This window comes from Lissotriton helveticus, chromosome 8, assembly GCF_964261635.1.
Source record: "Lissotriton helveticus chromosome 8, aLisHel1.1, whole genome shotgun sequence".
Taxonomy (NCBI): Eukaryota; Metazoa; Chordata; class Amphibia; order Caudata; family Salamandridae; genus Lissotriton; species Lissotriton helveticus.
In genome coordinates this window covers 484,300,673-484,325,897 of record NC_136069.1, presented here as the reverse complement: position 1 = coordinate 484,325,897, position 25,225 = coordinate 484,300,673, and positions in this window count along the sequence as shown.

Genomic DNA, 25,225 nt, shown 5'->3' with positions numbered 1-25,225 from the left:
GTCGGCTTCACGTCCTGTGATTCTGGGCAATTAATTGTTTTCAGTCAAATGTACTATATTATAGCAGATTTCACTGACTGGCTTAAGATTTAACATAAATAGCTGAAAATTGTGCCCCGACTGTCATGTTGTCTCCGTCAATTTGCTTTAAAGTTTGAAAACGTACACTTAAAATGTATTGCAGGATTAAGCACATACGTAGAGATATACTACCATTTATAAATTTAGAGACATTACCTACGAAGAAGATATGACTTAAGATCGAACTAAACGCACTTGTTTAGATTCAAGCCGGGTTATTTACCCTTTAGAGGCGTCAATTTTGAAACAGATGGAACCTGCTTCAAGTCCCGGTATCGGCTCCACGTGCTGTGATTCTGGGCAATCAATTATTCTCCCTGTGACTTAAAAACAGGAATCTGACTTATGTAATGTAATCTGGTGCTCGTATACAGAGATCTAACTTAGTCACGTTCGCCCAATATAACAGGCATTGGCATAGCCAATAGGTCTCGCTTTTGGGACCTTATAAGTATTTAGTTATGCAGCACAAGATCCTTGGTGTAACAACTTCAACTGTTGCATGGCTAAACACTTATAAGGTCCCAAAGGCGAGGCATATTGGCTATGCCAATGCTTGTTTATCGTAGTTTTCAAGTCGTGTTCTTTCTATGGAATGCGCACTGAAAACCATTAAAATCAATTAACTTTCGCGACAGTATATTTGTAGAAAATCACAGTCCATCATTAAACGCTGTTTCACAATGAAGGATGCTGTTAGGTTAGTATTAGCCAAAGAAATTGCCGGAGAAGGAATACAATTCAGGTTTTTTATTTTTGGTTCAGTACAATTAAATGCCAATAATCCGATTGGAGAAAAAGACAAGCTTGCAAGATCATAAAGTTCCGTTCTCACCAGGGCTTCTCCTGGACTTATGCTTTGACAGTTCTTGGCCGTCACTCAGGAGATTGTATTGCCGGTGGTATCAAAAAGAAAGAAAAGAAAATATACCGGAATCAGTGGCTGGGAAGGAACGTTTTACTTGGACAAGGGGGTAGGGAGTGAGGAAGTAGGTCACCGCTAACCATACACCAGGTGGACCTCAGCGTGACCTCCCTCTATATTGTACCCTTCCCCCTCCTGTGACCTGTAAACCCCTGGAGCCTTGCCCGTACCTTGGCAAGCCACCCCTCTCCGGGAGAGTGGCTGGACGAGACGCCTTCCGCTTTGCAGTCTTCCTCGGCGGTAGCCTTTTCCGTCTTGGCGCCTTCTCTGGGGACCGCTCTGCTCGATTCAGGGTAGGTTCCGATCTTCTCCGCCGTCCACGCCACGAACGCTTCCTCTTCTACGGGGAGCACTCCTTCCCCCTTCCCCCTTCGTCAGAAAGTCGGCCCCTCTTGTTGCGCTTGGCGGCCCTTCTGGTTGGCTGGTTCCTGATGACATCACGGACCACGCCCCCGGGGACTCCTCTGGAAGATCTTATTTAAAGGGCCACGGTTCCTCCTGTGTAAAAGTCTAGATGGCGTGATTGATTTTGGCACTCTCAAAAGGCAGTAAAGTCCGGAATTCATTGGACTCGTGACACACGTTCCCCTGGATTTCCCCAATCAGGGAAAAGAGGAAACCTGGATAAGAAGTCTGCATTGCCTTGCTCCTTGCCATTTTGATATAGTACCTCAAAGCGAAAGGGTTGTAGGGCTAAAAACCAGCGAAGGACCCTGTCATTATTCCCCTTATTCCTCAGGAGCCAAGTTAGAGGAGCATGGTCCGTATATAGCAGAAAGGAACTTCCCTCTAGATAATTCAGAGTTTTTCCACAATCCACTTTAGGGCTAGACACTCCTTTTCAATTGTTGGATAGGCTTTTTCTCTGGGGAAGAGCTTCCTGCTGATATACAGGATGGGGCGTTCTAGTCCCTCATCATCCAGTTGTGAAAGGACGTCTCCTAAACCTACCCCTGAAGCATCTGTTTGCAAAATAAATGTTTTCTGGAAGTGAGGAGTGAGGAGTACAGGTGAGGTAGTCAATGATGTTTTTAGGGCCATAAAGGCCTGGAGTTCTTGTTCCGAGGTTTTTTTTATATGATTAGTAGTAGTGGATTTTTTTAGTAGGTCAGTGAGGGGTGCTGCTGTTTGGGAGAAGTGAGGAATGAACCGTCTATAGTATCCGACTAATCCCAAAAAAGCACTCATTTCTTTTTTTGTTTTGGAGAAGGGGGTGTCTTGAATGGCTCTTACTTTCTCAGACTGTGGTTCTATTAGTCCTCCCTCCCCTAATAAGTAGCCTAGGTACTAAACTTTTTGGAAGGCGAACTTGGACTTTTTGGCATTAATGTGAAGGTTGGCTTCTCTTAACTCATTAAGTATTGCAGAAAAATGTGACTGATGTCCCCCCATGTTTTACTGAAGACAACAATATCGTCTAAATAGGCTGATGAATAACCTTGGTGATTTTTTAGACGGTTGTCCTTGAGCCTTTGAAAGCTAGCGGGGGCTCCATGAAGGCCGAAAGGCAACACGGTGACATAAAAGAGCCCAAAAGGGGTAGAAAAAGCAGTCTTTTCTTGATCCTCCGGTTGAAGAGGAATCTTCCATTAACCCTTGGTGAGGTCGATGGTGGATATGTAACAAGCCTCACCCAGGCGTTCGATCAACTCATCCACCCTGGGAAGGGAATATCCGTCCTATTTAGAGATACGGTTTACCTCTCTGAAATTGATGCAGAAGCGGATGCTTCCGTCTGGTTTCCGAATGAGCACAATCGGCAAACACCAATTGCTGTTTGAAGGTACCACTACCCCTAAGGCTAACATATCAGCCACCTCTTTTCGTAAAGCGGCGTGATGTGCTTTGCGGACTCTATAGGGTTTTTGTTTGACAACAACACCATCGAGGGTAGGTATGGAATGGGTGGCCAAAGAGGTCTTACCTGGTTGATTGGACAAGATGTCACAGAATGAGAGGAGAAGAGTCTGCAGCTCTTCTTTTTCTTCCATGCTAAGCTTGGGGCCAAGAATTGTATCATGTACTGTTGTCTGAGCTGGGGTGGCGAATGAAACACTGCAGGGTTTCTTAGGAGGTGGGCCTAACCACTTTTTTTAGTAAGTTCACATGATACATCTGGGTTTTGTTGAGGGGAAGGTGGAGCAGGTAGGTGGTCTTTCAGAATTTTCTTAGGACCTCAAAAGGACCATGCCATTCCTTTTTTAACTTGTGAGAGGAAGAAGTAAGAAGTACCAGTACCCAGTCACCTACGTTAAATTCTCTCCACTTCTTTCCCTTATCATATTATATTTTATGTCGTTTTTGGGCCTTGTCTAATTGGTCTTGTGCTAACGTTCTCAATTTGTGAAGTCTTGTCTTCACCTGGTTGGCATAATCCAACAATGCATGTGCTTCAACGATTCCTTGTTCTTCCCATTTCTCTTTCGTAATTTCGCGGTGGGTGCGAGGTTGTCTTCCGAACAAGAGTTCGAAAGGGGAAACACCCAGGCTTGACTGTTTTGCACTTCTAATAACGAACAAGTCTAATGGAAGAAGCTGATCCCAGTTTATTCCATCCCCTGCCAGGAGCTTCCTCAATGTAAGTTTTAAGTTTCCATTATATCTCTCTACGAGACCATCCGTTTGAGGATGGTAAATGGATGTTTTTATATGTTTGATATTTAGCTGTTTACAGAGTTCCTTCATGAGGCGAGATACAAAGGTTGTGCCCTGGTCTGGAAGTATCTCTTTTGGAAATCCCATTCTGGAAAATACCTTGATTAGCTTTTGGGATATGGTGGAAGTTGTAGCAGTTCTCAGGGGGAAAACTTCGGGATACCGGGTTGCATAGTCCACTATCATAAGTACATACTGATTACCTTTGCTGGATTTAGGAAGGGGTCCTGTCAAATCCATGCCTATACGTTCAAAACGCCGCCCAATGATGGGCAGGGGCTAAAGGGGAACCTTCGGAGGGAGATAGGGGTTTCTTTTCTGACATACCTCGTACTCTTGGCAGTTTTTTTTTATTTGGAGGTATATGCCGGGCCAGTAAAAGTTATCTAAAATCGCCTGACTGTTTTTTTCAGCACCCACATGACCTGCTAACAAATGAGAGTGTCCGAAGTATAAGATCTGGTCTCTAAAACCCGTTGGTACTAACAACTGGGCTATAGCCCCTCCTTAGCGACCCGATATAGAAGCCCATGTTGTTCTATAAAGCAAGGATAGGTTTTATTTGGGTTGTTCTTTGACTCCTGGGCTCTCTGCATGCATATTTAAGGGCTGCATTGTTTAACTGCCCCCCCCCCTGAAGTTATGGTCCATAGCCCAGGGTTCTGAGGCAAGGAGGGCGTTGTGTGAATTTTGTTGGGGTGTCTCTGTTTTCAGAGCACTAGCAAGGAGGAGGGAAAAACTAGGATTATCTACCATAGGATTAATGGTTCGGGAAGAGAGGGGAGAACTCCTACGGTGATAGTGGATTTGGTGTGTACTGGTAACAGTGCTACAGAATAACTCCGGATATCCCCATGAACACACCGTATCCCAACCTTCTTCATAGAGGCCATCTGTGAACTAAGGACCATATCCCCCCTGGCCACTGAATGTTTACACCCGGAATCAAGGAGTGTCTGTACTTCTTGAATGTTTATAATGAGACTCACATAATACATATGTCCCATCTCCTGTGTAAACAGAACCGATCTGGGGGCGTAGCTGACATCCATAGGTTCTTTTTCCGGTCTGTCTCTTTTTTTTCTACAAAAAGGTGCTATATGACCCCATTCGCCACACTCAAAACATTGGGGGCTAGAGGTGACAGAAGGATCAGTCTTCCCATGTCTTACTTTTGGGGGCTCTGGGTAATTTTTGGCAGGTCTTTTCTCCCATCTGGATGCAGTAGGGCCTTTTTGAGATTTATCAAATTCTTTGGTAGGCCCACGACCCTGTGCACGGGTGAATGAAGTGGCCATTTCTACAGCCTGTTCGATGGTTAGATTAGCATGCTGTCTAAGCCATTTTTGGGTGCCATAAGGAAGGATCTCTAAATATTGTTCGAGATAGATCTTGTTCATCACATTTTCGAGACTGTCCTCTTGCGGCTGTAACCAGCGGTCAGCTGCATCCTTCATTCTAAAGAAAAGTGTTTTAGGAGTGTCCTCCGCTGGTCCTCGTTCTTGTCTAAATCTAAGGTGGTGAGCCTCGTCATCGACTCCTAGGCGGTCCAAAATGTGTTGTTTCACAACTCCATATGCAGCAGTTCCATCCCTGTTGATGGTCTGGTATGCCGCCTGAGCCTCTGCTGTAAGCAATGGAGCCAAATAAAAGGGCAAAGTTCGGTGGGCCATCCACTAGCCCTGGCAGCCCTTTCAAAATTAAGACAAAATGCTATAGGGTCCTCCCCAGATACATACTTTTGGAGGGGAATAACAGTACCCAGTGGTGCAGGGGTCCGTCCTTGTCCTAGCCCCAAAAGGAGCTTATTCTGTCCTTCTGCCAGTTTTTTAAACTATCCGCCTGTTTTTGTATGGCAGCTGTAAAAGTTGCCCTAACTATTTCGGCCTGATTGGTACCCCTCTCGCTGGCCCATTCCAACTTGGTTTGACCTCCTTTTAACTGGTATATTATGTTTTCCATCACGTATCGACGGAGGCTATGCCCGCATTTTCCACCACTTTGTCACAATGAGTGATACTGTTAGGTTAGTATTAGCCAAAGAAATTGCGGGAGAAGGAATAAAATTCAGGTTGTTTATTTTTGGTTCAATACAATACAATTAAATGCCAATAATCCGATTGGAGAAAAAGACAAGCTTGCAAGACCATAAAGTTCCGTTTTCACCAGGGCTTCTCCTGGACTTATGCTTTGACAGTTCTTTCCCGTCTCTCAGGAGATTGTATTGCCGCTGGTATCAAAAAGAAAGAAAAGAAAAAAAATATACTGGAATCAGTGGCTGGAGGAACGTTTTTCTTGGACAAGGGGGTAGGGAGTGAGGAAGTAGGTCACCGCTAACCCTGCACCAGGTGGACCTCGGCGTGACCTCCCTCTATATTGTACCCTTCCCCCTCCCGTGTCCTGTAAACCCCTGGAGCCTTGCCCGTACCTTGGCAAGTCACCCCCCTCCGGGAGGGTGGCTGAACGAGACGCCTTCCGCTTTGCAGTCTTCCTCGGTGGTAGCCTTTTCCGTCTTGGCACCTTCTCTGGGGACCGCTCTGCTCGATTCAGGGTAGGTTCCGATCTTCTCCGCCGTCCACGCCACGAACGCTTCCTCTTCTCTGGGGAGCACTCCTTCCCCCTTCGTCAGAAAGTCTGCCCCTCTTGTTGCGCATGGCGGCCCTTCTGGTTGGCTGGTTCCTGATGACATAACGGAACACGCCCCCGGGGACTCCTCTGGAAGATCTTGTTTAAAGGGCCCCGGTTCCTCCTGTGTAAAAGGCGAGATGGCGTGATTGATTTTGGCACTCTCAAAAGGCAGTAAAGTCCGCAATTCATCGGACTTGTGACAAGCTGCAATTATAATCATGTTTTCAAACAGTTCTAATGTGCATAAAAAGTGTGTTGCCACCTAACTGGTAGCACTTCCTTGCTTTTACGTCTCCTTATAAGTGCTGCAAGTCCCTTCAAAATCTGCAAGCAGGAAACCAATATTCCAACTTAATAATGGACTGTGATTTTTACAAATACGCTGCGGTGAAAGTTAATGGATTTTAATGGTTTTCAGTGCGCATTCCATAAAAGAACACAACCAGAAAATATATATATTCACTGAAAAAACCATAGGTTTCAGGCATGTTATAGTTAGGAATTAGCATTTAAAAAACCTTAGAAATTAATAGAAAAAACCATAGGTTTCAGGGGTGTTATAGTTAGCAAGACATTTCACTCATACACCGGGACCGAGTCAGAGAAGGTAATTGAACTTTTTATTTTAAATTTTTTAATTAAACCTCCCAGCTCCACGCAAACCCCTCCCCGGGGCACCCCCCGTCCTCACCACCCACGAGTCATGCTGGCCGCGACTTCTGATAGACCTCCAACTCGCTCCATCTGTGTTATTGCGTTTGCTATTTCATTTACCTTCTCAACTGCTTTGTGGATAATATGAAGGTGACTTGGCATGCAACTTACAACTTTGTTTCATGAATTCTTGCATAGCTTAAAGTAAGAATTGTACTCCATTGTTTATCATAATCTGACGTGGACATCCTCTTAATCTAAAAGCTTTTTTTTCTTTTATTAATTTCATTTTGCATTTTGAATGGAATAACATGACATACAGTAGCTTTACTGATGAAGCTATGCAAAAATTTAACTACGGGAAACACAACCCCCACACTTTCACCAAAGACAATAGTTATACATTTAGTACAACCCAGCTCAATACAAACAAAAGTAAATCTCAAGCACTCCCACCCTCCCAACCAGCTCAGTGGGTCACAGCGATCAAGTTGGGTGTTCAGCTCTTGAGGAGTTACCTTCTGCTTCTGAGGAGGCCATGATGTAAATCTCAGAGGCCCTCAGAGTATTAGACATCGTCATACGGAGCCACCCTGCCCTTTGTAAACATTGTATACAAGTAATGAAAGGACACCATATTACATAAAATTTGGCCACACGGTCATGAGGAATTGCCCTTCATTTTTCCATGGCATATATAGACCAGGTCTTTCCCCCACCATATGTTCAAGGTGGAGACTTGTGGCTGTTTCCACATCTGCCACAAACAACGTCTCAACTGGAAATCAATAAAACAGGACATTGATAACTGTGATAAAAATCACAGTGGGTGGGGGGACAAAGGAAGGGAGACCACAACAAAGAGGACAGAGTGAAAAGGTTATTATTTCTAAGTAGTTATAAAAGCACTACAGTACAATTTAATATACAATGACCATAACACACAAAGTGAGCACTGGTCGTGCTGGTGATAGTGAGCGGCACAGTGACACAGGGGTGAAGAGAACAGCGTGAACAGGAACAATGGGTAAGAATAATAATATTGTGATAAAAAAATATATACAATGTTGATGTTTAGGATTCAGGATAAATAAATTGACCACAACAGCGCCCATGTTCTATGCTGGGTATTCAACGGAGTTTCAACCTGATTGATTTCAGGTCATCATCAGGACAATGGTCATTAGTTTAAAGTAATGCTTAACTGGACCTGGGCTAGGTCTAGCGTTCGGTTATGATCAGACAGGGTTGTTAAGACATGAGGCATCAGGTATCGGCGTGTGCACCACACCTCATTCGCCCCCCTGCCAGGGTGCAACACAAAGGTTTGGTTCCTCTACTGCTGCATCTGAGCACATCGATCGCCACTCAACTCGCTACTGGAATTACTCCGTCAACCTCAATCAAACCTTTCTTGATCGTCAGACCCATGGATACTTCAATTAATTTGGTGCACACGCAGATTCCTGATGCCTCGCCGTCTTTAACAACCCTGATTGATCATACCCAGACGCTTGACCTAGCCCTTGTCCACTGTCACTAGCACGCCCAGTACACAGTTTGTGTGTTATGGTCATTGTATATTAAATTGTACTGTAGTGCTGTTATAACTACTTACAAATAATAGCCTTTTCACTCTACCCTCTTTGTTGTGGTCTCCCTTCCTTGACCCCCCCCCCCACACTGACTTATATCACTGTTATTACTGTCCTGTTTTAATGATTTCCAGTTGTGACGTTGTTTGTTGCAAACTTTGCCCGGTCTCACCGGGTTAACGGGTTCTACTCCTGTAACAAACATGCAGCTAACAGGTGGGAAAACAAGCGTTACGCAAACTTCTTAGTTAGACTGTTGAAGCCATGCAAAGCCATTTTGCATGGCTCTGAGTGGCTTAAAGAATCTGGTATAACAACTCAGCATAAATTGCCACGTTGCATTACTCTGCACTGGGAAGGCGTTACATGGGTGTTGCGTGGATGTTCCTATGTACCTCCCCTGGATTGTGAGGCATCCCCAAATTTACAAGAACTTGTAAACCAGGGGATGCGTCAAAATCTTACACCTTCTCAGGGGAGGTGTAACGATGAGAGGAATATGCCTTCCAGGATTGTTTTTGTGTACCAAAACAATCCTGCATGCAACACAGGTGCACCATGTTGCAAGGGTACCTGCGTTGGCGCTACCCTGCTAAAAGGGAGTCAGCACAAGTGAAGGAACAGGAATACGCTGTATTACCTTAAATACGGCGCATTCCAGCCCTTTCCCTGTCACGCATTACAGCAAGGTGGCTTGCTGTGCTGCACTGCGTTACAAGATCATAAATGAGCCCCTTGAAGTCTAAGAACATTCTATAAGAACATTGTGTGTCACTGAGAATGCTGGGTAACTGTTGGGATTTGGCAGTAGCTTTAGCCTGAACTTCACCTGTGCACCCCAGCTCGCTAATGAAGTATATCTTTTCAGAGGCGACACATTTGTGAGAGTCAAGGGGCAAGCAACATGGGCCACCTTTTGTTTGTTTTCTGGTTCGCCTCTGAGAAATTACTGCATGCAGTTGGTTTTGTCCTGGAGGCTCGTATCTGTGGAACACAACGTGGCAGGTGGGAAGTGTGCCTGCACAGCCTTTCACAAAGGGGTTTGCACATCACAATGCAGCTATAGGAAAATAAGAGGACTCACTGAATACACAAGGCATCTTCACAGATACAATCAACATCTGCACTGCAGGACATGTAAAAATCCAAGCCCTGCATTTAGTGCCGAGTATCTTTAAAAAAAAAAAAAAAACTGTATTTTAATAATTTTTAAACAAACCACTGTCTGAGATTTCCCAGTCCGGATCAGAGATGGGTGTGCCCAAGTCCTTTGCATCTTGAAAGGATATAAAGGTGTCCTCGGGTCAACTCTCCCAATGGGAACACTAGTGATTTGCAGACATTCATTTTTAGACCAGAGACCTTACTGAAGGTGTACAAGCGCCTCAGCAACATAGGGATAAAATCCCCAGGTGAGTGCACATATACCAAGGCATCGTCCGCATACAGCAATACTACATGGTTAATATTCCTCACCTGAAACCCCCAGCGTGTCAATTCTGTGCGCAGCAGCAGTGAAAGGGGTTTAATTGCCAAGGCAAACATTAGTGGCAGAAGGAGGCAGCCCTGTCTTGTGCCCCTCTCCACCGTCCAGCATTCAGAGAGCTTGCCTCCTCCCTTAATGCTTATAGAGGGTGCGGTGTACAATAGTTGTATCCATGCACAGAAGCTAGGTCCAAACCCCATGCCCATTAGCACTGCCATCAGAAAGGCCCACTCCACTGTGTCAAATGCTTTTTCAAGGTCCAGGGAGATCAGGGCCCTCCCCAACCCCTCATCTATGGTATCATGCAGCACATGGGTCAGCCGTCAAAGGTTATGCGTGGTACTACGGACCTGCATAAAACCACATTAGTTCTCATGAACCAAATCTCGGTCTACCCCCACCCAATCACGTCGCCAACAGTTTACAGGTCTGTGTTAAGCATAATCAGGGGCCTGTACACATATGAATCCACTGGGTCTCCTCCAGGTTACAACATCAAACACACTACCCTGTCTTGCATAGTGTGTGGTAAAAAGCCCTTCTCCCTTGCCTCTAAATAAACTTCCAAAAATGTCTCTTTTGTGGTCGAGGTATAAGAAATTGATAGAATTCCACAGAGAATCCATCACTGCCAGGGGCACTGAACTTGTTCAAAGCCTTAATGGTGCACCTACCTCTTCCAGTGTGAATTCCTTCTTTAGTTCTAACATAGTCTCCCTCTGTAGTTTGGGGATCCTACCCTAGCAAGGAAATTGTCCATCCAACCCTTAGTGTCAGGTGGGCCAGCCCGGAATACCAACTTAAAATTATCCAACAGGGTTTTCATAATATCCCGCCGCCAGGCTTGTAGATATCCTTGTGTATTGCATACAGACAGAATAGGGGTTATCTCCGTTTCCCGCTGGAGAATCCATGCCAGAAGTTTGCCTGGATTGTCCACATCCCACTGCCAGTAGGCTCTTAGGCCTGTTTTATCTAGAGTGTCCCAGAAGGAGGAGACCTTCCTGTGGGCCGCCAGCCTATCTGCACATACACCCGCTACATACACCTCCTGTTTCTGTAGGTCTGCTAACCGGCCCTCCCCGGTCTTCAAATCCACTATTAGCCTTCTGCACACCCATAAAAAGTACGAATACATTCCCCCGCACTACCGCTTTTAAGGCCGCCTCTTTGACTGCCCAGGTGGTCAAGGTCCCCAATTATTAGTGGTATAGGTTTCTATGGCAGTCCGCAAGTAACATCTAAGAAAATCAGAGGGCATACACCATTTTCGACTTCCATTCAGCCTCTCATCACAGTCCAACACCAGAAAGGCTGAGGAGTGATCTAACAAAAACCTGACCATATGCGAGGTTGTTTCTATCCAGGTGTAATCCAGCCCACCCACCAAAAAACGGTCCAACCAACTGTAGGTATTGTGGGTCCGAGAGAGACATGTGTACTTTAAACCATCAGGGTGCAACATGCGCCATCCATTCAAAAGACCCACATTTTGCATCACCCTCTCCAGGGCTCCCGTCATCAGTTTCATCCGGGGTGGGAACCGATCCCTCCCTCCATCTAGAACACAGTTAGAATTGCCCATCCATAGATTGGGAGACCCTACACTATCCGACAACACCTCCTGCAACCGCTCAAAAAAGCACCAGTCATTTATATTGAGAGCATATGAATTTAACAGTGTAATATCTGTTCCACCAAGGGTACCCTGGATCAGTACAGATCTCTCCTCCATATCCGCTGCACTATAAGTGAGCCTAAAGGGGACCCCAGGGGCCACCCAAATGACCACTCCCCTGGCATAGGATGAATAATAGGCAGAAAAGACTTGACACCTCCACTCCTTCAGTAATTTCTGTACTTCCATTATCCCAAGGTGCATCTCCTGCAAATAGGCAATTTGAATCTGATGGTGTCTGAGGAAAGAATGAACCCTATAGCACTTAGTTTAATTTTGGAGCCCTTGGACATTCCACATTACTATAAGAATTCGGTCAACCATATTCATTGCAGAATTGTGCCCTAAGCATGCCCCCCAGGATGCCCTACTCCTGGGCCACCAAGTTAAAGTCCATTCGCACAGTCGTAGAACACACATCTTAACAATAATAAACTATCGACCCCAACAGAGGGATCTGTGAAACGCCGCCCAGACATACAGAGCAGCATCACTACACACTGCAAATCCAAATGTAATCTCGTCGTCAGGACCTACAGCCTAAGTCAACCCCCACAACTATTGCCTAACACGAATGTGGAGCAGTCGCGCAGCAAAACAATCCCACAAACAAGTAGCTACAACAATGGCAACCCCCACACAATGCACAGCAAGCTACCCACTCATATTGACTACAGAGATAATTCAAGAATTCTTGTCAACTCACGCTTCTCCCCACTTACTACAGCAGCAGCATAAACCCAATTAAATGGAGGATGCTCCCCCTGTAAAGGAATAAACAATGAATTAAGCAATCTATACATGAGGGTCCCAGTCCTCAAGATATTGCGCTTCTGGTGTCAGAGGCCATGTAGACTCCTCTCGCTGTAAAGAATTATCTCCCGCCCCAAGTTGTTGCTCTGGAAGGACCAAGCATGGTACCACCCTCTTGGTAGTGCTTCCCTTGCAGGAGCAGTTCTCTCAGGGGATTGAGAAGTGTCAGTTGCTGGCCCCACCACCTCTCTCCAAAGCAAGCTCCGCAGCGACATACCCCTCCGTGTTTCGGACCTCCAGGAGCTATTGCCGTCCCTGTGCACTTTGTCCCACACCTCTAAATGAGCACCAAACATCTTCAGGTGTATCAAAAAAGGTGGGACAGCACCCTCAATCGAGCTTGGTACAGCAGCTTATAACAAAGCCCCATCAAGCGAAGTTTAGCTTTGATTTCCAGGAAAATCTTTCGGGCACCTTGGACTTTATTTGTATAGTCTGGATAAATGGAGATTTTGTTTTTCATATTTAGCCGTGTCACTAGCTGCTCTAAGAATACTGTCCTGTTAAGATGTGATCAATAATAGTTCTCTGGGGAGTTACAGGTCGTGGTGGAGCCACTAAAGCACGATGCACCCTCTTGATGGTGAAAATAGGAGGACAGCCCATCAGGCCTCAGAGTACCCCTAATCCAGGCTTCCACAAATTGCTCAGGGTTGGCCGACTCTGTTCACTCCAGGAATCACAAAAGGCGCACATTGTTGCATTGGGAGCGCCCCTCCACATCCTCCACTCTCTCCTCCAGGGCCCTTGAGTGAGATGTGACAGCAGCGACCAGTTTCTTCATGGTGCCACCTCTGACTGCAGCTCCTCAATGCAACCTCCTGCCAGCTGGACTTTATCAGAAATCTTGTGGAGGTCAGTATGTAGGAGAATAACTTCGAAGGGCTACGGTTTCACTTGTTTTTTAGGGCCACACGATACCCCTTAATAGCCTCCAGCAACTCAGCCCAAGTGGGTTCTGCCACCGTCTGGTCAGTGTCTTCACCTTCTCTACCAGGTGTGGTACGTGCACAGCGCTGCGAGGTGGAATGGGATGGTGTGATGTTCTAAGGTATTGCCTTGAGGGGTCCTGCCTGTCTGTTCCAGCCTATGGTTTTCGCAGTTACAGGGCCCAGTCACTTTGACCAGCAGCAGAGTAAGTCCCCCTCAGCAAAGGGGGGACAGGGCAGCACACCCCCACACCAGCGGATCACCTCGAAGCGAAAGGAGATTCAGTTCCCCAAGCGTCAGCAGGCGTAGCACTTACCCTTTGCCACAGGTACTAGTGGGGTCAAGGACATGTCCCCCAGGCCCAAACTCTGAGCAGGAGCTTTAAGGACTTCTAATCAATTTCAGCCCTGGTAGGCCTCCAGAAGATTCTGGCTATTTCCGTCCGGTGCAGTAATCCCCAGGGTCCGGCCCAAAAGGGTGCCACTCACCATTGCCAAACATTTAATTTCTAATAGGTTACCCCAACAAAGTTAAACAAATCTCTCTCGGTATGTTCCTGGGGAGAGCGACAGTCCCTATGCCAACCATCCCACATTGCAATCGATTTCATCATGTGTTGTAAGGTAGAGAAGCTCTCAATTCAACCTTTCCCCCTTAATCTACAGCTATCGTCACTTAGCAGTATAATAATGACAATGCAGATTCAATTACAAAAGCAGCCAACAAGTTTAGTGCTGAAAACAGTCCCTTTTCAAAGCAGACGTATAGGTAAGTAAAAGCAAAAATAATATATTTTTCAGTAGTTGCCTTTTCAGAATCAAAGCGAACTTGATTTCTAAGTTTTCTGTGATTCTTCACTATAATTATTTTTGTCATTTCATATCAGGTTTTATGCTTGGCAGCCGACTACACTGGAGAGATTCCATGAATGCCGTGGGATACCGTAGGCATTTCTAAAACAGGAGATATGTGGGGCATAAAGGTGATGAAAGCTATGGATTATTCCCAGGTCTTTGGATATGTGCAGCCAAAATAGGCCAGCACAGTTATAGAACCAAAACGCAATATATATATATAAGGCTATCCCCCTTCTGAAGAGTAGGGCATAAGTTGCTTAGTACAGAGGAAGGCAATGTATATATATATATATATTATATATATAATATATATATATATTACCTACTGGCGGTCGCCAGTAGGTATATATAGTTAGGATTTTTTCTCTATGGGTTTTTTGAAAATTCTATGTCTAATAACTTTGGCGTTTGTGGACGGAATTGGCTGAAATTTTCAGGAAAATGGCACATTTTGTTTCTGAGCAGCCCTTGAAAATTTGGGGGGGGGTTCGTCCAGTGGGGGCCGAGAAAAAAGGGGGGTCCCAAAACGTGTTTTTAACATTGAGTTTTCCATAGGGCGGTTGGCCTCACTTTTAGCCCGAACGGCTGAATGGATTTGCACGAAACTTGGCAAAATTGTAGGGACTGGTAGCCCGATGTGCCTTTTGTAGGTCTCAATATATGTGCTCCAGTGGATTTTGAGAAATTAACGTTTAAAAAAAGATATATATCTGTAACAGCGGACCGGGCAGCGGCCCAGGACGCGTACTTTTCGCGCAGCGGAGCTTTGTGAAGCGAAGCTGATTGGTTCTCTGGCGTCTGTCAACATTCCAAACAGTCCGTAGCGGCCGCCATCTTGTCTCTCGGTAGGATCGAGAGACAAGAGGAGGCCAAAGCGAAGGGGCAAATGACCATAAGGGGGAATAGTAGATCCTCGCTGACCCCCTAGGTTTGATGTGGAGGTTTTAAAAGGGCCCCGCGGGGCAAAAAAAATAAATAATAATAATAATCGAACGGCTGAATGGATTTGCACGAAACTTGGCAAAATTGTAGGGACTGGTAGCCCGATGTGCCTTTGCTAGGTCTCAATATATGTGCTCCAGTGGATTTTGAGAAATTAACGTTCAAAAAAAGATATATATCTGTAACAGCGCTCCGCTTCGCGTAACGGAGGTTTGCGAAGCTGATTGGTCATTCTGTCACTGGGCTATAGTTGGGCTACATCTGGCTGATATTTGGGCTACATTTGTTTTTTTGTGTGTCTGGCGGCCATCTTTGGGCTACATTGGGCTACATTGGGCTTCATTGGGCTACATTCGGCTAATTAGCAAATAGCTCATCGCAAACTAGGAATGGTAAAGAATCGCTATTTATTCCTTAAAGTTCGCTATTTAGGAAATGCAAAAAACTTTGATGATATATATGGCGGTTCATCTCTAACAAGATAAGAAGCATAGGGATACATTTATGATGACTGGCGCATCACCAGGGATGTGTTAGTCATTCTGTGCCGCTGTTCCGTCACCTATGGTGTGCTGCATTTACAATGCGGCGCATCATGGGGCAAAAACAGCACAGATGCGTGATGTATCTGTGCCGTAAAGGTGGCGCATTGCTGGAGTTGTATCGCAAGTGTGATGAAGCTCCAGCAAGGGTCGGGGGTGCCCCTGTCGCAGGGTTTCTGTTCTCACACAGAACTGTGGACAGAGGATTGGAACCTCGGCGAATGCATTGCTGGAGTTGTATCGCAAGTGTGATGAAGCTCCAGCAAGGGTCGGGGGTGCCCCTGTCGCAGGGTTTCTGTTCTCACACAGAACTGTGGACAGAGGATTGGAACCTCGGCGAATTAGGGTGTCCCAAAACTCACGTTAGTAATCAAAAACTCCTTAGCAAGCTAGGTACAGTGTCACATTGGATATAACAAACTCTCAATGTTTAGACAATCCAGAATATGAACTTATAGTACCTCAGGATACGTGGAACTCATGAACAGTCGGTCGTTATAGATTCCTTAGAAACCAGAAAATGGAGTTAAGAAGAACAGATGTGTATTTGAAATGTTTATTTACTAATGCCGTCTTCTCAGGCGCAGTACCTTAGATAATAAAAGTACACATATTATCAGTAGCAAAATTACCAGCATAGTTACTAGTACATAAAAAGTGAATGGTGATAGTATGTTAACATGCTGTAAATGAATAAGAGTTAGCAACACTTATAAGCAGCCGCGGGCCGTGGAGGGAGTTACGGTGAGGCAGGGAGGCGGGGAGGGGGAGAAGCAGGGTGGAGAATACAAGTACACATATTATCAGTAGCAAAATTACCAGCATAGTTACTAGTACATAAAAAGCGAATGGTGACAGTATGTTAACATGCTGTAAATGAATAAGAGTTAGCAACACTTATAAGCAGCCGCGGGCCGTGGAGGGAGTTACGGTGGGGCAGGGAGGCGGGGAGGGGGAGGGGCAAGGTAGAGAGGGCTCCACCCTGCTTCTCCCCCTCCCCGCCTCCCTGCCTCACCGTAACTCCCTCCACGGCCCGCGGCTGCTTATATCTCACCCTCCCTAATACACATATTATATTATTTGCTAAGAAGGTCTCTTTGTGTTGGTTTAGGGCGTGCCCATACTTTAGTGTCTTAGATTTGAAGGAATCACATCAGCATACACCAGCTCTCTCTTCATGTGAACCGCATCAACTGTTGTGTATGTGTGTTCGGCAAAGCAATATAAAACCCGCCTCATGCCCAGAATTGGCAGAAGTTGCACTTATGTTATGAGTATGAAGTCGTGGAGATCAGACCTCATAACAATTCTGTATCGTGTTGTTCTTGAAACTTTAGCACTCGCTGTACAGATATAGTTTAACAAGTAAAGCAGATAGTAGACCAATAACATATTATTCTCATGTAAACCACGATGAACTACTAGGTGGAAAGCTAAAGCAACAACTAAGTGTCGTGTGCAGAAGTTGCAAAAAAGGAAAAATGGCGTTTAAACCGGTAATGAGCCCATGCTAACTTAACACGGTGTAAAGATATCCAGGACCTAGATGACACCTCCTCATGATCCGGAAACGAACTGAATAAGATAATAGAAGTGCCATCTCATGAGAGCAGATTGCAAGTTTATATGTGGACGGTCCGCAAGGTAAAGCATTAAAAACTAGGAAAATTTAATGCTAAAGAAAAATAAAACAGCCAAGTACTTTATCGAGTCTTAAGCCAATAGGCAAGGTAAATAATAAAAACTTGACAAATAAGTTAATGAATTGTCAATGAAATGCTAGTACTCAGCATATCAAACATGAAAAAGGTCTATGACATAACTGTGTATGCAAAATAAGCTGCAACAGCCTCCAATAGGAAGTCACCGTCTTCATCCGAAAACAGTTCAGCCATCCAATTTAAAAGCGGAAAAGAACATACGTGCTCTCCCAGCACCGGATCCTCTATCACCATCAGAGGACAGCTCGGTGGGTTTTCAAGAAAGCTCTGTTCCAAGAAAGACTGTGCTGCCGCCAGTAAATTCCAGGGACCAAGTAGTCCATGCATCAATGCCACAGCCATAATCCTTTCGCCAGGACAAACCAACTCGTGAGTAATGATAGGAGTCATCAGCTGATTAAAGTCGACGTCAGGAGAAACCGGTCCGCAGAGACACAAATCAATGGCCCAATCGAAATCACAGGTCAGGCAGTGAAATACAGGCTGGATACAGGTGAAGTAGGAGAACCGAAAAGATAATCCATATGCCGTGCTTAATATCGCCAACGGCATTGTGCCATAATATTCTAGCATGCGATTGCGGAACAGTGTCAGCAGCTGCAGGGTCGGAGGTTGCATAGGAGGGACATCCATATTTAAAAATGTAAAAAAGCATAAGAGCGTCCGCTGGTAATGCAAGTAAAAATGCCAATCCACGAACCAGAGTGCAGAAAATACAATGAAAGGAAGCAGGGATGACTCCAAAGATTTTCTCAAATGAAGTCACGAGGCCACTGGTAACAACTTTAAAAAAGTGTGTCAGGGACTTTGTGGAGGATGCGTTAAAGATAGTCGGAAACATGTTGCTGAAATTGAAAGGCAAATCTTAATTGAAAAGGGTGTGCACCTCTGTACGGGTGTTCGCTATGTGAAGTACGAAAGTTTCACGGGCCGAACTCAAGGCCACCTCTCTCTGAGACAAAAGAGCTCTTATTCTTGCCATGCCGTTGAAACGTGTCCCAAGGTTGGTATTTGTGGCCAGATTGAAAACTCCCTATGTTCATGTGTGGGAGGAAATAGAACATTTCTGCAGCAAATAACCTGTTCACTTACTGTTACGATAAAAGGAATACTTTTAATTAACTCAGAACAATCTTCATTATTGAGCATCAAATAACTACCATTTTCCAACAACTTGAACGTGGGGATGATAGCAGGAACTGGCGTGCCTTGCAACACGCAAGCCATATTTGGTCGGTGTTTGTTGCATGAACCGTGTAACTGTATGTGCCTACACATTAGTGAATGATCTGGCGTCTCAGTGCATTCCTCTCCATTCAGATAAACTTCTTGATCATCTTTGAAACATCTGTATGTGTATGGAAGCGACCAGACCTCATGAAGAAAAGCACTACCTAAAGGTTCATAACGACCTATTGGTATATATTTCATACAATTTGAAAACTTATATAAAGCAAAAGGCAGCGTTATTAAACCGTGGATAAGGCATGTTGTCAAAAAACCCGCAATCCTCTGCTGATGATGTCACTGAGCATGTCATGAATGATGTAATATGTGACATCATCAGCAGTGGATTACGGGTAATAGTATCTCTAGTTTACTCCCCTATAGCTGTCTTTATTTTAACATAAGTGTGTGTTTCCCTCCCTTATACTTACTGTTTTTGGTTCGCTTCCAGTTCGCGTACCGGCGAGCGAACTAGGAAGCGAACTAAGAGAAATAGAGGTTGGCACAGTTCCAAATATTGTACCAATTTTTTAATAACGGGGAGGTAGTTCTGAAAAGAACTTTTTTTTTTTTTTTTTCTGAACATTTTTTCACTGTTTTTGAATTTTTCGGAACAGTTTTATATTTTTTTGGGTTTTTCTTGGAGGGGGCAATGAAAACGATTCATTGTAAAGGGCTCAACAGGAGCAACAAAACAAAAAAAAGAAGTATTTATTATTTTGGGCGTTTCGGACAAACTTGCATATGATAGTCAATAGCTCTGTTGATCAGAGTGATGCTTCTTTCTCCGTAGGAAATGAATCCATCGCAAAATACGCAGGTGTGTTTTACTTCACCAAATCTCATTTGTATATTTGGCACCATCTCCCTGCCCTCTGGTCCCGTTACTTCCGGTACAACAGATCTTCTGGCCATAATAGGGAGATTATCTAGGTCGTTCCGAAACTGTGCAGCACTGTAGTTGTTAGGATGCCACCTAGTCATATGGCGATGCATTGTGTAGTTTCCGAAACTGTATTTTTTGTCGGTCCCTCTGGACAGTCTATCTTGACATATAAGGCAAGTTACGTATCTTGCATTTACTTTTTTCTGACCTTTGGGAATTTTAAAAAATTGCCAAATGAAGTTTTCTTTCCGGTGAGACGTCCTGGGCTGCTCAGGCAAAAACTGCCTCTCTTCGTGCTCGTCCTCCTGTTCCTCTTCTTCTTCTTCTTGTTGAATTATAACTTGAGCAGGTGGTCCACTCTTCCTTGGATGTGGTGGAGGTGGTGGGGAAGCACCAGCTGAAGCTACTAAAGAAGCCATTGCTCAGTGATCACAAAGGGTCTTTCTCTCACAATGATGAAAGTCAGAGTGAGGAAAGAAGGAGGGATTTTCATCATTTGGGAAAAACAAGAGTTCTCAACCAATCAAAAGTGTTCATTTTAGATTATATGACCTAGTCTTACATCATTAGGAAACCAAAAGTGAAATGAACCAATGAAAAGTGTTATTACCAAGTCACATGACTTGCTGTGTTTACGTTAAGCGCTTTGCAGGGCCTCCCGGTTTGCTTCCAGAAACCTGCGCTTTGCGACTCGCTTCGCGTACCAGTTCGCTAACGTAGTACGTCATATGACGTATCACGCGACAACGTGAAACGTCATGCGGACGGGAGGCGTCACGATGTTGTTTTGTAACGCGGCACTTGCGGTAAAGAAACGTTTACCGGCTCGCGGTCTATTTCGCGGCATCAAGGTCAGCTAACGGGAAGCTTCCCGATTTGCGAAGCGGGAACGAAGAAAAAAAAATATTTAAAAAAAAAATTATTCATAAACATATAAAATATATTTTTGGATTTAAAGAAGAATACATTTTACAGCTACAGATATTAGCTGTTAAAAAACCAATGAAATTCACAGAAAAAACCATAGGTTATGGACCATATATAGTTAGGAATTAGCATTTACAAAACCTTGAAAATTCACTGAAAAAACCATAGGTTATAGACCATATATAGTTAGGAATTAGCATTTACAAAACCTTGAAAATTCACTGAAAAAACCATAGGTTATAGACCATATATAGTTATGAATTAGCATTTAAAAAACCTTATTTTACTCACACAAAACCATTGAAATTCCATATATAGTTAGTTGCACTAACTATATATCGTGCACCCGCAATCCACTGCTGATCATGTCACATATTACATCATTCATGACATGGTCAGTGACATCACTGATGACATCACTGATGACATCTCAAATGACATCACTGATGACATCACTGATGACATCTCATTTGACATCATTCTTGTGCTAATACGATAAACCTCTTCAGACTCTAATATAACCTTAGATACACTCAGTGTATACAGACACTCACACACTGCCACTCATCCATGGAGTTACTCACACACCCAGTCAGTCATGCAAAGAAACAATCTCACCTCCATTTCTTCAACTATACAGTTAAACACACCTTACTTATTGAAACATATACTAACACATATTTACTCTCTTATACAATCCCTGATACAAGTTCACAATGATCGATACAACCACTCACTCATTCAGTGGCTCTCATGCACAGTTATTTATATATGCCAACTCTCACATGTACTGTGTTTTACATATGTACTTACTATGACATGTAGCATTGAGATATCCATTCACTCATCAATACACTCATGCACACAGTCAACTGCCCATGTAGCTGTTTCCACATGCACTCTTGAACTCATACACCTAGTGAATAAACTGCTCACACATCTATGCATAGAGTCTCACACCTTCCAGCCACCCCCACACAAACTCAATCTCCCATAGAAATACTTGGGCAACCAATTAATAACACATATAGCCTCTCGTATAGCTAATGATCAACACATGCAGCAGTTTACAGAACAACAGACATAATGATGCACAAATTAAGACAGTTTAGTCACTAACCCATGCATTCAGTGAGACACATTTAATCACTCACTCATACAGTCAGTCATGCACCTACTAAATCCTTCATCCAGACACTTATACATCCACTCAAGACATATTTTAACTTTACAGAAATACACAGTCACTGGATGTTGTCATCAGTGATGTCATCAGTGATGTCATTTGAGATGTCATCAGTGATGTCATCAGTGATGTCACTGACCATGTCATGAATGATGTAATATGTGACATGATCAGCAGTGGATTGCGGGTGCACGATATATAGTTAGTGCAACTAACTATATATGGAATTTCAATGGTTTTGTGTGAGTAAAATAAGGTTTTTTAAATGCTAATTCCTAACTATATATGGTCTATAACCTATGGTTTTTTCAGTGAATATATATATATATATATATATAAGAAATCGCCACACTGACAGCCTCTGCTGCCAAAGAATTTCCAAATGACAGAGTAGCCCCGTAAGTTGCTGGTGCAGAAAGTGCTTTTATTTAATTTCGTGCCAGCGCGTCCGCCATGACGCGTTTTGCCTCAGGAAGAGGCTTGATCACATGACGTACCACACAACTCTCGGCAGACTTTTAAAGTGACGATGCAAAGCATTACAGCATGGACATAGTAAAAATACTGATTATCTCTGAGTCGATGAAATAAATACATATATAAATACATAAATATTTCAATAATAAATACACTTACAACATTTCATATGTATAGAAGCCAATTTCAAAAAACCTCGAGTGCAATGTTGTCAAAAATTACACGGAAGTTAGATACCTCCCTCTGTCCTGAGTATTAGAGTCCAAGAAGCCCAAAATGTATCGTGCAAATTGTATTCAAGCCACAATGGCTGATACCCATTGAATGTTGTATCTATCCGCTTGCCCTTACTTAATATCAGGTAGGGCTAAACCTTTACTACACAGACCCTCTGTTCATTTGGACTGTAAAAGAGGACTTCTGCTTAACATCGATCTCATTCTTATGTCACCAAATCATGTCAGATATGTCTAATGCCTTCGTCACTCTAGTGTATTACTCATAACATAATGCCCCAGTGGGCCATAGAGTTGTTTCAAGTCTGCCCAAATGTTGTAAAGTGCCAATAGTGATGTTCAAAGTGCTAAAGTTATGTGCAAAATGTGCGAGACAAACATTTAAAAAAAAAAAAAAAACATACATATTAAATAAATTTTTCTCATAATACCAACAAACTCCTATGTTAAAAACATTGTAAACATTCAGTTGTATGTACCCATCCGGACAGGCTACTAGTATCTCAAGAAACTTAGATGCAGGTGTGTAAATCCTCCCTATCATTCAAACCTCCCGGGTTCTTAGAATTGAGTTCCAGTATGTACCTGGTCTCCAGGAGAAGGAGTTTGGACTCCCGATCCCCTCCCCTCCTGGACGCTGGTACAGTATCAATCACATAATACTGGAGCTGATTGGGATTGCCTGCATGCATGGTTTCAAAGTGCCTGGCAACCGGATAGGATTGGTCGTGCCCCACAATTGCCCGTATGTGTTGGAGTAATCTCTTGTGGGCCGGCAAGCGGGTGCTACCGACGTACCTGAGACCACAAAGGCACTCCAACACATACACGGCGAATTCTGTTCTACAAGTCAATCTTTTACTGATGGCAATAGGCTCTCGTCGGAAAGGACTGCTGTAGTGTGTCCTATTGCTCCCATGGCGACAAGCTTTGCATTGAGGGCATGTTTTAAAGCCTCTACTGAGGTCCAACAAGGTATCGGAGAGTTTGGGCTCCTGGGTATTTCTTACCTAGGCCTTGGCCATGGAGGGGATCTGCGAAAGGTCAAAAGGTTTTTTTGGGTACTTTATGACCTATGATGGGATCACTCTGGACAAGATTCCAGTTCTTATATAGAATTTTCCTTAGTTCTCCATGTTGGCGATTGTACGTCAGTACAATACGCGATGATATTTCAGGATCCCTGTCTTCCTCTAGGACATTATGATCTTGTGTTCTGACCCTAGGTATCATGGCCTACTGTCTAGTAATGGACTCAGTACGTTGTATTGCCTTGGTTAAGCTATAATTCGAATACCCTCTGGGCCAGAAATCGTAATCTACTAGATTCCTGCGCTATTGCACACGCTGCATCAGTGCTACAGATTCTTCTGATCCGGAGCATCTCCCCAAAAGGGATGCTCCGGATCAGATGACCCGGGTGGTGACTCGTAGCGTGCAACAAAGTGTTGCCCGCGGTGGGCTTCCTATATAGCCTGGTTGTGAGGGCATCGTTAGCAACATATATCTCCACATCTAGAAAGCACAGAGCAACTTGGCTGATGTTGGAAGTGAATTTTAGGTTGATGTTATTTTTGTTAAGTACCTCAACAAAGTCCCTAGCACTTTCTGGACTACCCCTCCATATAAGGAACAGATCATCGATATACCGCAGGTACAGTAAAATATTGTTAGAGGCAATTTCATGGTGTTGGCCAAAGAGGACCTGCTCCTCCCACAGCCCCACGTGCATGCACGCGTAGCTGGGGAAAAAGCAGGCCCCCATCGCCACACCTCTGACCTGCTGGTAGATAGCTCCATTAAACATGAAAAAGTTCTGTTCCAAACACATCTGTGTCATATTCAGTAGCATTTTGTTGTGAGCCGCTGAACTGGTGGAGCGCTTGTTGAGGTAAAATTCCATTGCTCTCAGTCCGTCACAATGCCTTATGGAGGTGTAAAGAGCCGAAACATCAAGTGTCATCAGCAACATGTTGGGGCCCCAGGAGAACTGCTCCACCTTGCGGAGGAAGTCGAAAGAGTCCTTCACATAAGAGTTCAAAGATTTGACAGAATCCTGAAGGAAGAAATCGATGTACTTGGATACATTCTCCGTTGAACTGTCAATAGCAGAGATAATGGGCCGACCCGGTGGAATGTCGGTCCACCCATGCTGTTTTAACATTTTGAATGTTGCTTCTACGATAACATGTAGAATCTCCCAGATGGACTTCAGCCTCATCCAAGTACATCTGTCGTGGCCACAGGACTACGTTCCCGCCTTTGTCAGCCTGTTTGACTATTACGTCATGATTTGTCTCAAGTTTGCTGATTAGTTGTTTGTAACATCTATTCTGATTGTTGATATAGAATTTCTTTTTGTTCGTGGCGGTATATAATTTCTTAAGTTCCTGAACCACTATTTCCTGGTAAGTGTCCAGATTGTCGTGTACCATGATTGGCTGGAAAGTGGATTTCGGCTTGAAAGGAGTCTTACCACATCTCAGATTCGTGCTACTGATCCGTTGACTGGATGCCTGTTCATTTTGCAAAGACCAGATTTCTTCCAATGTGTTAAGATCTTCACTGTCTGTCATCACTGGGCTAGGAAATGCTCCAACCACGATCTTCATTTTTGGTTGGAGCTGGAAGAATTTGCTTAGTTTCAACTTGTGGGTGAATCTATAGATATCCATCCTGGTGTCCGTATAGTTCATATTACAGGGCGGGCAATAAGATAGCCCCAAGTTCAGGACAGAAATTTCACCCGCAGTCAGTTTCAAGTTCGTAAGATTGAATA